The sequence below is a fragment of the Peromyscus maniculatus genome, chromosome 1, assembly GCF_049852395.1.
Source record: "Peromyscus maniculatus bairdii isolate BWxNUB_F1_BW_parent chromosome 1, HU_Pman_BW_mat_3.1, whole genome shotgun sequence".
Taxonomy (NCBI): domain Eukaryota; kingdom Metazoa; phylum Chordata; class Mammalia; order Rodentia; family Cricetidae; genus Peromyscus; species Peromyscus maniculatus.
In genome coordinates this window covers 157,527,547-157,541,117 of record NC_134852.1, presented here as the reverse complement: position 1 = coordinate 157,541,117, position 13,571 = coordinate 157,527,547, and the positions used below count along the sequence as shown (strand labels likewise).

Sequence of the window (13,571 nt, the reverse complement as noted above, 5' to 3'; positions counted from 1 at the left end):
GGAAGGAATAGTGAGAGGTGTAGATCATGTGTGCTGTGGGAATTAAGTGCTGTTTCCAATTGTTGGAATCATTTTTTTCTCTTAATATATGAGGTCATGATGAGATAAAGATTGATTTCCCAGAATGATGGCAGTGCAGTCCCAGGACTATTCTCTGGTTTGTTTAGAGAATAAGTAGGCAGGATTGGAGCAGGAGGAAATTTCTCACAGACAGAGTATTTAAACATTTTGAAAATGGGAGGTTCCTTTGGAGATTTAGAAACTGAATTACCAGCTTTTTTAATTAGAGAAAAAATTTGCAAGGAAGTTCTATGTAAAAGTATAATCTTGGCATTTAGGGTGCTGAAGGAGGATGACTGTGTGAATTCTAGCCAGTTTGGACTTTGTAGTACATACAAATTAAGTTTGAGGCCAGTGTAGACTATATAGAGTGACAGCTGTAATAGTGGTTTGTCTTAGTTTGAAGTAATATAGCAAAGTACCATAAATAGACTGGTACACACACAATAGAAATTAGTTATAGTTTTCGAAACTGAAAAGTCAAAAGTTTCTAAGTCCAGCAGATAGCAAGCTGGGTGGTAGTGGTGTACACCTTTAATCCCAGTGCTTGGGAGGCAGAGGCAGGAGGATATTGTTATATAGAAAAACCCTATCTCGGAAAACAAACAAAAAAACCAAGAAACAAAGCCAGCAGATAGCTAACTTAACTAGCTTCTATTCTGTTGGTTTCAATGTGGCTGAAAGATCCCTGTTTTTTTTTTTTTTTTTTAATTTGTTTGGTTTTTTTTTTTTTTTTTCTTCTTCAAGACAAGATTTCTCTGTGTAGCTCTGCCTGCCCTGGAATACCTTCTGTAGACCAGGCTGGCCTTGAACTCAGATCTGCCTCCTGAGTGCTGGGATTAAAGGCGTGCACCACCAGCTATCTCTGGTTTCTTTCTTTCCTTTTTTTTTTTTTTTTTTTTAATTTTTTAAATTACACTTATGATATTCATTACTTACACTCATGATATTAATCACATTTGTGGTATTTATAGATTACATTCGAAGTATTCAATTTTTATATATATATATATTTTTTTAAATTTCAAATGTTGAATGTCATTTCTTGAAAGGGGTAGGAGGTCTTAAATACAGGCTTACAGCACAATGGGAGGACCCCGAAGGGCAGAAGTTCGCTACTGATGTTTTACAATCTTGCATTTAAGCTGTTAACGCCCATTATTCAGGATACACAGACAAGGAACTTCCCATAAGCATTCAGGAGGGTGGAACCTGGCAGGGAATTAGCATAGGGATGATATCAAGGTCAAGGTCTGCAAGCAAGGCAACAGTTACCCAAAACGGGGGCCAGGGCCCTACAGGTCCCCCTTTTATTAAAAAATGAGCTTCTGACTTGGGTTGCATGGGATGTCAGCAGGTCACCTTACCTGTCATGGAGACGCCTGCCCAGGCCCCACAAGTCCTCTGTCTTAGGTTGGTGAATGTCCCCCAGGCATTACCCGTCTCTGAATACTCATTATCATACAGGCTCAATCATCATACAGGCTCAATCGTGTGTGAGCTGCATAGTTAATTGCTGCCAAAGATCTCATAGTGGCACTGGGCTTGCAATCTGTGTGTTCGATACAGAAAAGACCAACAGAGGTCATATCTCACCCATAGCCAGTAGGCTAAAGGCAACTGAGCTTTAATGAGCCATACTGTACATTGGAGTCCTTATAAGATAGTATCTCAAAAGCAACTGGAACTTGAGTTTATAAATTTATAATTTTCAAAGCCAATGGAGATATATATAACTACTGAATTAAATTTATCATGCCCAATAGAATGAAAGATTAACTAACTCTGTGGTAGCTACTTTTGTTGCCAGGGTCTCCACTGTGCTAGCTGTAGTAAGCAATTATAAAATGGTAATCCCAGAAACAGTAGCAGTTGTGTGTGCCATTGCTATAACAGCAACAGCGGCAGCAGCATTGTCAAAGTCTCTTCTGGATTGTGTGGACATCCACTGGCATGGATACAATTCCAGTAATATGAACAGCCAAGGTCCATTTTTCTTGATCCCAGCATGACTTTAGCTGGCAGCTCTTCTGGAGAATCCAATCTCATGGCTACAGTTCTAATCTTACATTAATGCTTGCCAAAGCTGGCCATATTGGGCACTCAGTCTCCATTGGCATCAGAAGGGTAGGTTTTTTTTCATGAAGACCCATTAGGTCTCTGTCGTGTTGGGCTTCAGCAGCAGCCACAGGGCGCATTCAGTGCTCAGGAATCCAAAGAGGAACCTCATTGTCCTGAGGAAAGACATAAACCAAACACAGGGGCCACCCCAACACTAGATCGGGTCTCCTCCACATGCTAGTAAAAAGATTCTTCCATCGCTCCAGAGGGTGATTTACAACAGGAGCCCTCCAGTGCTTATCTGCATCGCATCCTCCAGCAGAATCCACTGATAAACTCCAGCAGAATCTACCAATAAAATTTAAAATATATAAAACAAGGGAAAGAATAGAATGTGGAGAGGAATGATGAGTCCCTAGTTCTCCCTTTTTTTAACTTTAGTAAACTGTTTGTTTAATATTTCAAATTTTTCTTTTACTTTTATTTGTTGTTTAAAATTAATTTATTTTTCTATTGTCAGCTTGATAGAATATGTATTCTTAATAGTGAGATGTTTCATTGAGGCTTGCTCAGTAATTGAGTAAAACCGAAATTTACTATAAGCCACAGTCATCCTAGGGGCCTCCATGCTATATATATATATATAGCCTCCATGGTCCTGTGGATTGTAGTCTGATTGTTCTTTAGTTTATATCTAGAATCCACTTATGAGTGAGTACATACCATGATTGTCTTTTTGGGTTTGGGTTACCTCACTCGGGATGATTTTTTTCTAGTTCCATCCATTTGCCTGCAAATTTCATGCTTTCATTGTTTTTCTCTGCTGAGGAGTACTCCATTGTGTATATGTACCACATTTTTTTCATCCATTCTTCAGTTGACGGGCATCTAGGTTGTTTCCAGGTTCTGGCTATTACTGGTTTCTTATAGATGGTAGTTCATTTGTGAAGGCTTTGCCCTCATGATCAACTTCTACTAAGGTTTCTACTTTGATTGGCATTTCAATGTATATAGATGATAGAACACATTGAATCCATAGCAGTGTCCTGCTGTTTATCATGGTGGCAGCAAATGAAGCATGGATTGGGTAGTGTGTATAAGAGCAATATTTGCTGGGCGGTGGTTGCTCACGCCTTTAATCCCAGTGCTCGGGAGGCAGAGGCAGGCGGATCTCTGTGAGTTCAAGGCCAGCCTGGTCTCCAAAGCGAGTTCCAGGAAAGGCACCAAAGCTACACAGAGAAACCCTGTCTCAAAAAACCAAAAAAAGAAAAAAAAAGAAAAGAAAAAAAAAGAAAAGAAAAAAAAAGAGCAATACTCTGTTCATTTTACATACTAGAAATTGAGAGGTAAACTGGGTAAGACTGTGCATGACTTTGATCCCAGCACTTGGGAGGCAAAGGCAGGTGGATTTCGTTGAGTTTAGATAGTCTAAATAGTGAGTTCCAGGACAGCCAGCTATGGAGACAGACCATAAAGAAATTGGAAGGTGATTTTAAAAGTGCCAAATGGTAAATTAGGAACATCTTATTCAGAAACAAGAAAGGAACAGCTAAAAATACAGAAGCAGTTGGTTCTGGAGAGGGAAGAGAGGGATTTTCAGTATCTCAGATACATGTTTGTCAAACCATGTTTTGCTAATTGATAAGAATAAAAGGTTTAGTTAAGCTTATACCATATCCTTAGGGTGGCTGATCATGCCTTTAAGAACATGAACATCTTGTGTCAAGAATGACTTACAGCAGGAAAATAGCATGCCCAAGAAGTAAAGTAGTGATGAGCTAAGACAATTCTTTGGAATAAGTATACTCACTTGGGTTCTTCTGTATAGGACTTAGTGGTAAGTGAACTTCAAAAGCTGAATTGAGCATTTTACTACTGTTCTAGTTTTGTCTAAGTTGTCAAGTCAAATAAGTGCTAAGAGTGTGTCTGAATTTTCCTTTAGTTCTTCTACATCTTACATGCTTAATATTAAGCCTTTGGGTATACAACAAAGCGGGACCACACAATTTTACAGTGTAAGGACCATTGACACCAAAGCAATAGTACAGAATTTAGTACAGAGCTGTGGTATAGAACTTCTAGTCTAAACTCTTCTCCATGGTGTGGAAAAGGGAAGGAAGATGGCTTTTACTTATTGACTTCAACTAAACCAGAGCATTGTGAGGTACTTACGTAAAAGTTTAAAGAAACAGACATAGTGTACAACAAGAAGTTTTTGCTGGAGGCTAGAGGCACGGCGATGGCTGCAAGTTTGAAACTAGCCTGGTTCTCCACAGCAAGCTTAAGGGCTATCAGGGCTACATATCAAGAAACAAAATCACCAAAGGTTTTTAACTTGAAAGCCAGAGGGGCAGTGTGAGAGCTAGAATTCCAGCATGGCACATCTCTGGAGTATGCGTGGCCCAGAGGGAAAAGGAGAAATCAGCTGGACATGGTACATACACAGCTGTAATCTTAGCTAGTCAGAAGGATGAAGTAGGAGAATTATATTTGATGACAGGCTGTACAACTTTGTAAAACCCTTTCTCACAGAGCCTAGGATTTTTAACACCATAGTGAAGGGTTCTCACAATATGTGAAAGGTTCTGTGTTCAAGCCCCAATACTGCCAAAACAAAAACTGACATTTGCCTGTTAGCTACTTAGAAGGATGAAACTTGGAGTCCGTCAATTCAAGGATAGCCTGGGTAACATAATGAGAGCTTGTCTCAGAGGGAAAAAAGATTTATGGAATTAAGTGAATTACTGGATGTATTTTCAGTCCTTAGAATATGATTTTGACAGTGTGTCTAGAATTTGAATATACATATATATATCATAGTTTTGACAGTTTTATATTCTAGTAGCATGAGATGGTGTGCCTTAAAATTAATGTTGTTTGCCAGGTATAGTGGACATATGCTTATAATCCAGCATTGCAGCATGAAGGCTGGAGGATCAAGTTTTCAAGATTATTCTCAAGGAATAATGAATTCCAGGACAGCCCAAGATCCTGTCTCCAAGGGAGAATAAAAAAAGGCAAAGTGGTATTTTGTATTAAAAAGGATGACAGGGAGACAGGCAGTGGCACACACCTTTAATACCAGCACTTGGGAGTTAGAGGCAGGCTCTGAGTTCAAGGTCAGCCTGGTCTACAGAGCAGTTCCAGCCAGGCTATGCACAGAAACCCTATCTTGAAAAACCAAAAAGAGGAGTCAGGGGGTGCGCTGACAGGAATGCAGATTTACAGTATGTTTTGTTTTTGTTGTTGAAATTCTGGCCATCAGCAGATCACAGTAAACTATTCCAAGATCTGAGTTTGCATGTTATGGTTTTCTGTAGGTCTTGCTTTTCCCTTGAAGTCAATCCAGTTTATAGGCTCATCTGCTGGGTTAGTAAGTGTTCTGTTATGAAAACCCCCACCCCCACATTTAAATCTTTTTTGACCTGATAGATTATAAATGGGGTTTGGGATAGCTCAGTAGTAGAGTATTCAGGAGGCCCTTGGCTCAATTTCCAGTGCTAGAGCTGGGTGTTAGGGAAAGTGGGCATGTGGTTTAAGATAGGGCCCTCTGTAGTCCTGACTCGCCTGAAACTTGCCAAGTAGACCAGGCCTCAAACTAAGATCCACCTGCCTTTGCATCTGCTTTTATAACAGGTGAAGTGAATCACTTTTCAAGAGCCTGTTGAATTTCAAGTTTTGCTTCTTGCTATGTAGCCCAGTCAGGCCTGAAACTGGAGTCCTGCTTCTGCCAGTGAAGTGCTGGGATTGTAGGAATATGTCACCCACTTTTTCCCCCTTTTCAATTTTTTGAGATATGATCTCCCTCTGTAGCCCTGCCTAACCTTGAACTTGTAATCCTGCTTCTTCAGCCTGTCAAGTGCTGGGGACCACAGACCTGTGTGGTCATGCTTAGCTTTTTTTTTTAATCTTTTTATGTCTAACTTCCACCTTGTTTTTAAATTGGTATATATGAATTGGGTATCAATGATAGCTTTTTGATATTTCACTTAATGATTTTGTCAGGTAAGAAAGTTTAATTACATATCCATAGTATCTGAGCTTTGAGCGTTTTCAGATAACTAGTGTTTTGTCTTAGACTGGGAGTTTTTTTGTACTTGACCATAAGAATATTGTTCCTTTTTACAAAAAAGATTTATTTTTGTTTCATGTATGTGTTTTGCCTACGTGAATGTCTGTGTGCTATGTTCATGCCTAGTGCCTTCAGAGGTCAGAAGAAGAGCATGAGATTCCTTAGATCTGGGAGTTATAGATGGTTGTAAGTCACTATGTCCCCTGCAAGAGCAGTAAGTGCTTCTAATCACTAAGTAATCTCACTAACTCCACTTTTTACACTTTTGTACCATTTACATTTTAAATTTTTGCTTATTTTGTGTACACACACACACACACACACACACACACACACACACACACACACACACACACACACACAATGCACCATGTGCATGCTGTTATCCTCGAGGCCTGAAGAGAGGCATCATATCTCCTTAAACTGTAGTTACCAGCCATTGTAAACTGCCATAGGGATGTTGGGAATGAAACCCAGGTCCTTGGCTAGAGCAGCAATTGTTTAACTCCTGAGCTTTCATTCTAGTCCCATATTTTAAATTTATTTGATAAACAGTGTGAAGTGAGTGACTGACTTTGCTATTTTAATGACCACTTAGTTAAAAAGGGCTAGTGAGCTGTTTCAGTGAGTTAAAGATGATTAACTTAAGTTCAATCCCCAGACCCTTTGGAAAGAGAGACCCAACTGGTGAAAGTTGTCCTCTGGCTTTCACATGTGTACATTTTGATATAAGTATCATAATAATAAAGTTTCAGCTACAGCAAGGCTAGGGAATTGTGGCTTTTTATTTTGGGTGGTGTTGAGGTAGGGTCTCTATATAGTTCTGTCCTGAAGCTTGCTCTATAGACTATGCTGACCTTGTACTCTCACATCTTCCTGTCTCTGCCTCCTAAATGCTGGGACTAAAGGCCTGCACTACTGTGCCTGTGTTTTTTAGTTTTGTTTTGTTTGGAATGAAGGATGCCTCCTACCCTGTAATTAACACCTTCATCTCCAGGGAAGCTATTGCTCTAGACCAATTTAACGTACAACCTCTGGGGGACAGAATCAGGCATGGAATAAATTGGGCTGCAGTGTTTTGATTGTTAATAGACTTGCTGTAATTCAGGATGCTTTATCTTTTTGGAGGAACTTGGTTAAGGATTTTACTGTCAGAACCTGTAGTTTTTCCTAGGTCAGTTATCATATAATGCCCAGAGTCTGCTCTTCAGAATTGAATCCATAGAGCCTGTTAGTCGTAATGGGTAACAATTCCTCTCCTCACCTGTTCCTTCTTAGTCTAGTAATAGTTTACATTTTGGGTGGGCAACATGTAAAACTAGTTTGTATCAGGAACACAGTTTTTACATTTAGTTTTGTACTAGGGACTGAACCTAGGGTTTCATGAATGCTAGCAAATGCTTCAAGCCACATTTCTGTTGTGTGTGTTGAGGAAGGGGTTCATGCAAAAGCTTGTATGTGTGTGAGGTCAGAGTTTGAAACAGATCCACTTTTTTTTTTTTTTTTTTGGGAGAGGGTCTCTGTAGCCTTAGCTGTCCTGGAAATTGGTATGTAGACCACACTGTTCTGCAACTCATGAGAGATTCGTCTGCCTCGGCCCCTCTCTACCCTGCTGGTATTAAAACTGTATACCACCATGTTTGGCCTCTTTATCCTTTAAAAAAAAAAAAAGTTTTAAGTTTTGTGGTGGTGGTGCACACCTTAAATCCCAGCACTTGGGCGGCAGAGGCAGGCCGATCTCTGTGAGTTCGAGGTCAGTCTGGATTACAGAGTGAGTTCCAGGATGGCCAGGGCTGTTAAACAGAGAAACCCTGACTTTGCTACTTTTTCACTCCTGTTTGTAGCAAAACCTTTTCTGTTGTTTGCTTTCCAGTTACTACTTCAGTTGTTTTGTTCTTTTTTCACATTAGTTTTTGTATGTGTGGGGTGCTTGTATGCTGTGGCATGTATGTGGCGGCCAGCAGACAGCTTGTACGAGTTGGTTCTTCAGTGTGGGTCCTAGGGATGGAACTCAGGTTGTCAGGATAAATGGCAGAGCCCCTTCATTTGTTTTTCTCTTAAACCTATTTTAACCCAGCTTTTCTCTCTACCACTCCAGAGTTAGTTCTGCACTAAGCCATGCCATTTTTCATTTTAAAAGACTGTTCTGTTTGTCCTACATGATGTCTTCGCCACTGAGGCTTAATGGAAGCTCCGTCATCCAAATAAGCTTTATATTAAGGACAGTAAATGCAGAGAATTAGGATGTATAGCATTGTAGTGCAGAGTAGTGTGAGAGGATGTGGAGAACTTAAGCAGTGAATATATGTCTATGATTTTATAGTAAGTGAGGTCTAACTTTTTTAAGAGAGAAATATAGCTAAAATTTAATTTAAAATGAGAGGCAAACAGATACCTGGGGAGAGTTGTAGGTAAGAGCTTTAGCAGAGACTCAATATACCTGGCCCGTTATAACAACAGTAAGGAGGGAGGTAACAAGAATGGTCAAGAAGGCAGAGATGGGACTGATCATTTCAGGTCTCTTTTAAAAATGGGATGAATTTGTGTTGCAGGGTTTTGAGTAGAGTAGTAATGTGATGTAAATTTAAAGAAAAATTAGGATCTTCCTGCCTCAGCTTTCTGGATTGCTGAGGCTAATGCCACTAAACCCAGTCCTGCTTTTTTTTTTTTTTTTGTATTAAATTTTTTATTCATCAGGTAGTGGTAGAACACACCTTTAATTCTAGCACAGAGGCAGGCATGTCTCTTGAGTTTGAAGCCAGCCTGGTCTACAGAGTGAGTTCTAGGACAGCCAAGGCTACACTAAGAAACTGTCTCAAAAAAAATTTTTTTTTTCCAATGATTTTCTAAGATACAGAATCTTAAAAGTTTTCCTCAAGGGGTTGGAGAGATGGTTTGACATACCCACATTAGGCAGCTCACAACTGCCCATAATTCCAGTTCCAGGACCTCTGCCTCCTAAGGCACACACATACACATACACACAAATTAAAAGTGTTTATTTGTCCTCCCTTCAGGATTCCAATACTACTACATCTACATGTTTTACATTGTTCCATCACTTCCTGATACTTGTTCATTTAAAAGCAAGGGTTGTCAAGATGGCTCAGTGATTAAAGGCGCAAAGCTTATTAGTCTATACTAACTGTACAATTTTGGATTTCTGTGTCTGTATGGGTGTGTGTTATGTGCACATGAATGCAGTCTCATCAGAGGCCAGCAGAGGGTATCAGATCCCTTGGAGCTGGACTTAAAAGGTTGTGAGCTGCCCAGTGTAAGTGTGGAAAACCTAACTCTGGAAGAGCAGTAAGCAGCTCTTCATTTCTGAGTCTACTCTTCAGCCCCTTATTTATCTTCTCTTGTTTTACTCTTCAACTTTCATTGATCCTTTTCTTCCCATCTAATTCACTACCCTTCTACTTGGTTTTCTTTTTGGTCCCAGGAAGTTTATTTAGGACTGCTTACAGCAGCATGGGTAACTTAGCAGTGGCTCTACTACTGAAGAAAGTGTCTCCCTCCCCTAGCAATCTTACTGATGAGGATCTATAATATAATGGAATTTTGTGCAGGCTTTAATGAAGTAATCAGTGCTGTTGTGAGTTCATTAGTTTAACAACCAAGTCAGGAAGACAGCATTTTCCAATGCCATCTCCCTCATTCTTACATTCTTTTTTTTGTTTGTTTTGAGACAAAGTTTCTCTGTATGACTGCTCTGGCTATCTTGGAACTCTTTGTAGACTAGGCTGGCCTCAAATTCACAGAGATCCTCCTACCTCTGACTCCTGAGAGTACTGGGATTAAGGCATGCACCACCACCACCCAGCTCTTACATTCTTTTATGTGCCCTCTTCATTGATATTTCCTTAATTCTGGATGGTAAGTGTAACAGATGTCCCATTTAGGGCTGAATATTCAACACAGTTAATTCTTCATACTTGACTAGTTAACAAGTCTCAACCACAATTGCTGTCATCTGCAAAAAGAAGTTTCTTTGACCAAAGCTGACAGTAGCACTATTGGGCACAAACATGAGTGCTTCTTTATAAGGGCACAAAATGTTTGTTTAAAACAACAGTAGTAGCTTTCTCTCTAGGGCCTATGACTTCCCTAGTCATAGGGCTCTTTAGTAGGTGAGAATTCTCTTCTGTGTAGTGGGGCTCTGATCCAATTAGAAAATGGTTGGTTGTCCTCATCAGGGCAGTCATGCTGTTATTGTATCAGTAGGCATATTTTGGCTGGCAAATAAGTGTAACACACTGCTGAATAAGCCTGCTGATTACTTTTCTCCCCAAATTGGTTTTGAACTTCTAATCCTCTTGCCTGTACCTTTTCAGTGCTGAGATTACAGGTGTATTGTCTTAAACTTGGTTTAATTCACTTAATTTCATACAATGCACTGGTTTTGAGTGCAGGTCAATACATTTTGACAAACACATTAACAAGTGGTGGTGATAATCACCACAATCAAAATGAAGGTCATTTTTTCTACAAAAACTCTTGTGCTTTGCAGTTAATCTCAACCCCTGATCAGTTCTTAGCTTTAACATAGTTGTATAGTCTTCCAGGGCCTTCCAGCCTCTTCTGAGTTTTCTCTTTCTCTCTCTGACATCTTGATATAGGAGACTCAAGAGAGCTCTTAGATTTTGTTCCTTGTCATCTTCCTGTCTCCAGTACACTTAAGTGAGCCAGTGAATTCAAGGGCTTCCTATATTCAGAAATTCCCCATTTTGTATCTTCAGCTCAGATTCTGCTGGAAAAGTTTCATATTTATGTCTTATTGCTCATTTCACCTTGTGTGATGTTTCAAATTAACTAATTTCTACAACTCGTCATGTAACTCAATTTCTAGGCTCCCTCCACTATACATCCTTCTGTAGCCTTCCATCTCAGTCTGTTGTGTTCTACTGTTTCAGGCACACTACACTGATGTTTTGAAACATGTTAGATCCCCTTTTCCCTTTGCATTTGGATCTGTCAGTGCCCTTTGCAATGTTATACCACTCCATGTCACAACCCCACAGTTCAAGGGACTAATCTGCATTCTCAAGTATGTATTTCCTGGGGCTGGTGAGCTGGTAAAAGCCCTGCCTGGTACTTGAGTTAGTGCCAAGACATCCTGAATATGTTTGTAATTTCTCTTTGCAGACAGTAGTCCTTAGTAAATCTTACTGGTTGTTGGGAAGGAAGAATAATATGTACTTACTGTTACATATCTGTAATCTTTAATTACTCATGAGACTAAGGTAGGAGGATCAGAAGTTCAAGGGTTGTCTGAGCTATATGGAGTTCAAGGCCAGCTTAGGAACTTAGAAGTTTCAAGCAGAAGATTCTCTCTCAACATGTAGAAGAGTACTTGGCATATGGCATACTAAAACACTAGATTTAGTACCTATATTTTACTAAGGGGGTGGGGGTGGTGAGCTATGGCTATATTTGCCTGTTCTTCAGTCTTCCTTGGCTATTTTACAATCTCCCTCTAAATCAGTATTTTTCTGTATAGCTCCATCTCTGCTGTGACATTTGGCAATGGCTAAAGGCTACGTGTGCCTAGAGTGTGTATTTTGTGGTACTTGTCCAATTTCTTTGCTTATTCATTGACCATTTATATAAAACTGTGAGACAAATAGGAAATTTTCTGCCCCAGTATAAATATATATAATGTATAAATATATAAAAATAAAAATATATGCCCCAGTTTCTACTGCTGAGCTCCAACCACTACAAGCCCAATTTACTTCCTGCAACACATAAAATGGGCAGTTGGTAGTAAACGTTTTATGGAAACTATCTCTTGAATATACCACCTCTGCCTTCTCTACCTCAACTGGTTTATTTCTTTTTTAAACTATGTTTTGCAGGCATGTACATGTGTGCTGTGTGTGTGTGTGTGTGTGTGTGTGTGTGTGTGTGTGTGTGTATGTGTGTGAGAGAGAGAGAGACAGACAGACAGACAGACAGACAGACACACACTAAGGTCCTCTGCAAAAGCAGCCAATGTTCTTTTAATTTATTTTTGTTGTTGGTGGTGGTGACAGCATCTCTTTGTAGGTCCTGGCTGTCGTTATGCTCACTATGTAGATCAGGCTTGCCTTGAACTCACAGAGATTCTCCTACCTCTGCCTCCAGCATATGGGATTAAAGGTATGTACCATTTCCCCTGGCTAAAAAGCAGCCAGTGCTTTTAACTGCCTTAGCATCCATTTGTATGCAAAAAACAAAAAACAAAACAAACAAACAAAACCTGAGTGACATTCAAGGACCAGATTCTAACTACAGGACTGGATTCTAACTACAGGACTCAAGAATGGTCACTTGTAGGCTAGAATTATCCCAGCCAATGAGTTTAAGAGTTTAGCAATCTAAAGCCCCGTGTAATGGCTTGCCCCTTGAATTTAGTACTTGGGAGATTGGAGGATTGCTAGAAATTTGATCGCATCTAAGTTTACATACTAAGTTCCTGAGATAGAATAATAAATACCCTGTCCCAAAAAACCAAACAGCACTGTAGAAAGGTAGAAAGGCAAATATATGGATGTATCTTAGGCCCCAGGAGTGCCCTGTCTCTTGGAGAGCAAATAGGGGAAGTATGGTATGTCCCAGGAGTGCCCTGTTACTTGGAGATGTAAGCCCTAAGGGCAGAGCTGCTTCTCTCAGCCTGACCTAGGCCCTGCTTGCAGCTTCATTTCCTATTTTATTTTTTTCAAGACCTTTTTTTTTTTTTTTTTTTGGTGCCTGTTCTGGATCTCGCTCTGTAGACCAGGCTGGCCTTGAACTCAGAGATCTACCTGGCTCGGCCTCCCAAGTGCTGGGATTAAAGGCATGCGCCACCATCGCCCGGCAAGACTATGTAGCTCTGGCTGTCCTGGAACTCACTATGTAAACCAGGATGGGTTCATACTCACAGATATCCACTTGCTCCTGCTTCCCAAGTTCTGGAATTAAAGGCATGTGCTGCTACACCTGGTTCATGTCTCCATCTTGATAGTTCCATCCTGGCCAGTTTGGGCCACTGCCAGCTGCCCAGTTGGCCTTGCTATATGAAGAACGAGAACTTCTCTTTCTGATGTGTGTATGGGGGCAGGACTCTGGCTTTTCAGGACCTTTGCCAGTTGTTGATTTGTGTTTCAGTTTTTTGTCCTTCAGTTTCCTAAGGTAAACAAGCATCAAGAATTGGGGTGGGGCTTTTTCTTTACTGGAGATATAGTAAATCATTTAGCATTTCTAAACTTTAGTTCCTTTAATTACTGGGAGAGCCAAATATAATCATTTGGTCTTATGGATTAGCAGAGATGATGATGGATATGTGAATTCTATTTGGTCTGGATCCCTAAAGGTCCATTAAACTGAAGCACTCTTTAGAATTCACCTTGCCAGTCTT

The 13,571-nt window shown here is 40.1% G+C and overlaps 2 protein-coding genes across 12 annotated transcripts in view; one reads left to right on the top strand and one right to left on the bottom strand.

Annotated features, from left to right (window-relative positions):
* Nucleotides 1-13,571, top strand: part of Rbm4 (RNA binding motif protein 4) — a 63,275-nt gene that overhangs the window by 10,890 nt on the left and 38,814 nt on the right. The window lies entirely within an intron of this gene.
* Nucleotides 1-13,571, bottom strand: part of LOC102917956 (RNA-binding protein 4B) — a 49,086-nt gene that overhangs the window by 19,015 nt on the left and 16,500 nt on the right. For 6 of the 7 annotated variants that reach the window (XR_013049059.1, XR_013049066.1, XR_013049067.1 and 3 more), the window contains one exon: nt 13,158-13,340. The gene's annotated coding sequence lies outside the window, so the exon portion shown is untranslated. Of the gene's footprint in view, nt 1-13,095; nt 13,341-13,571 lie in introns of those variants that run through there. The other variant, XR_013049064.1, reaches the window with a different exon arrangement.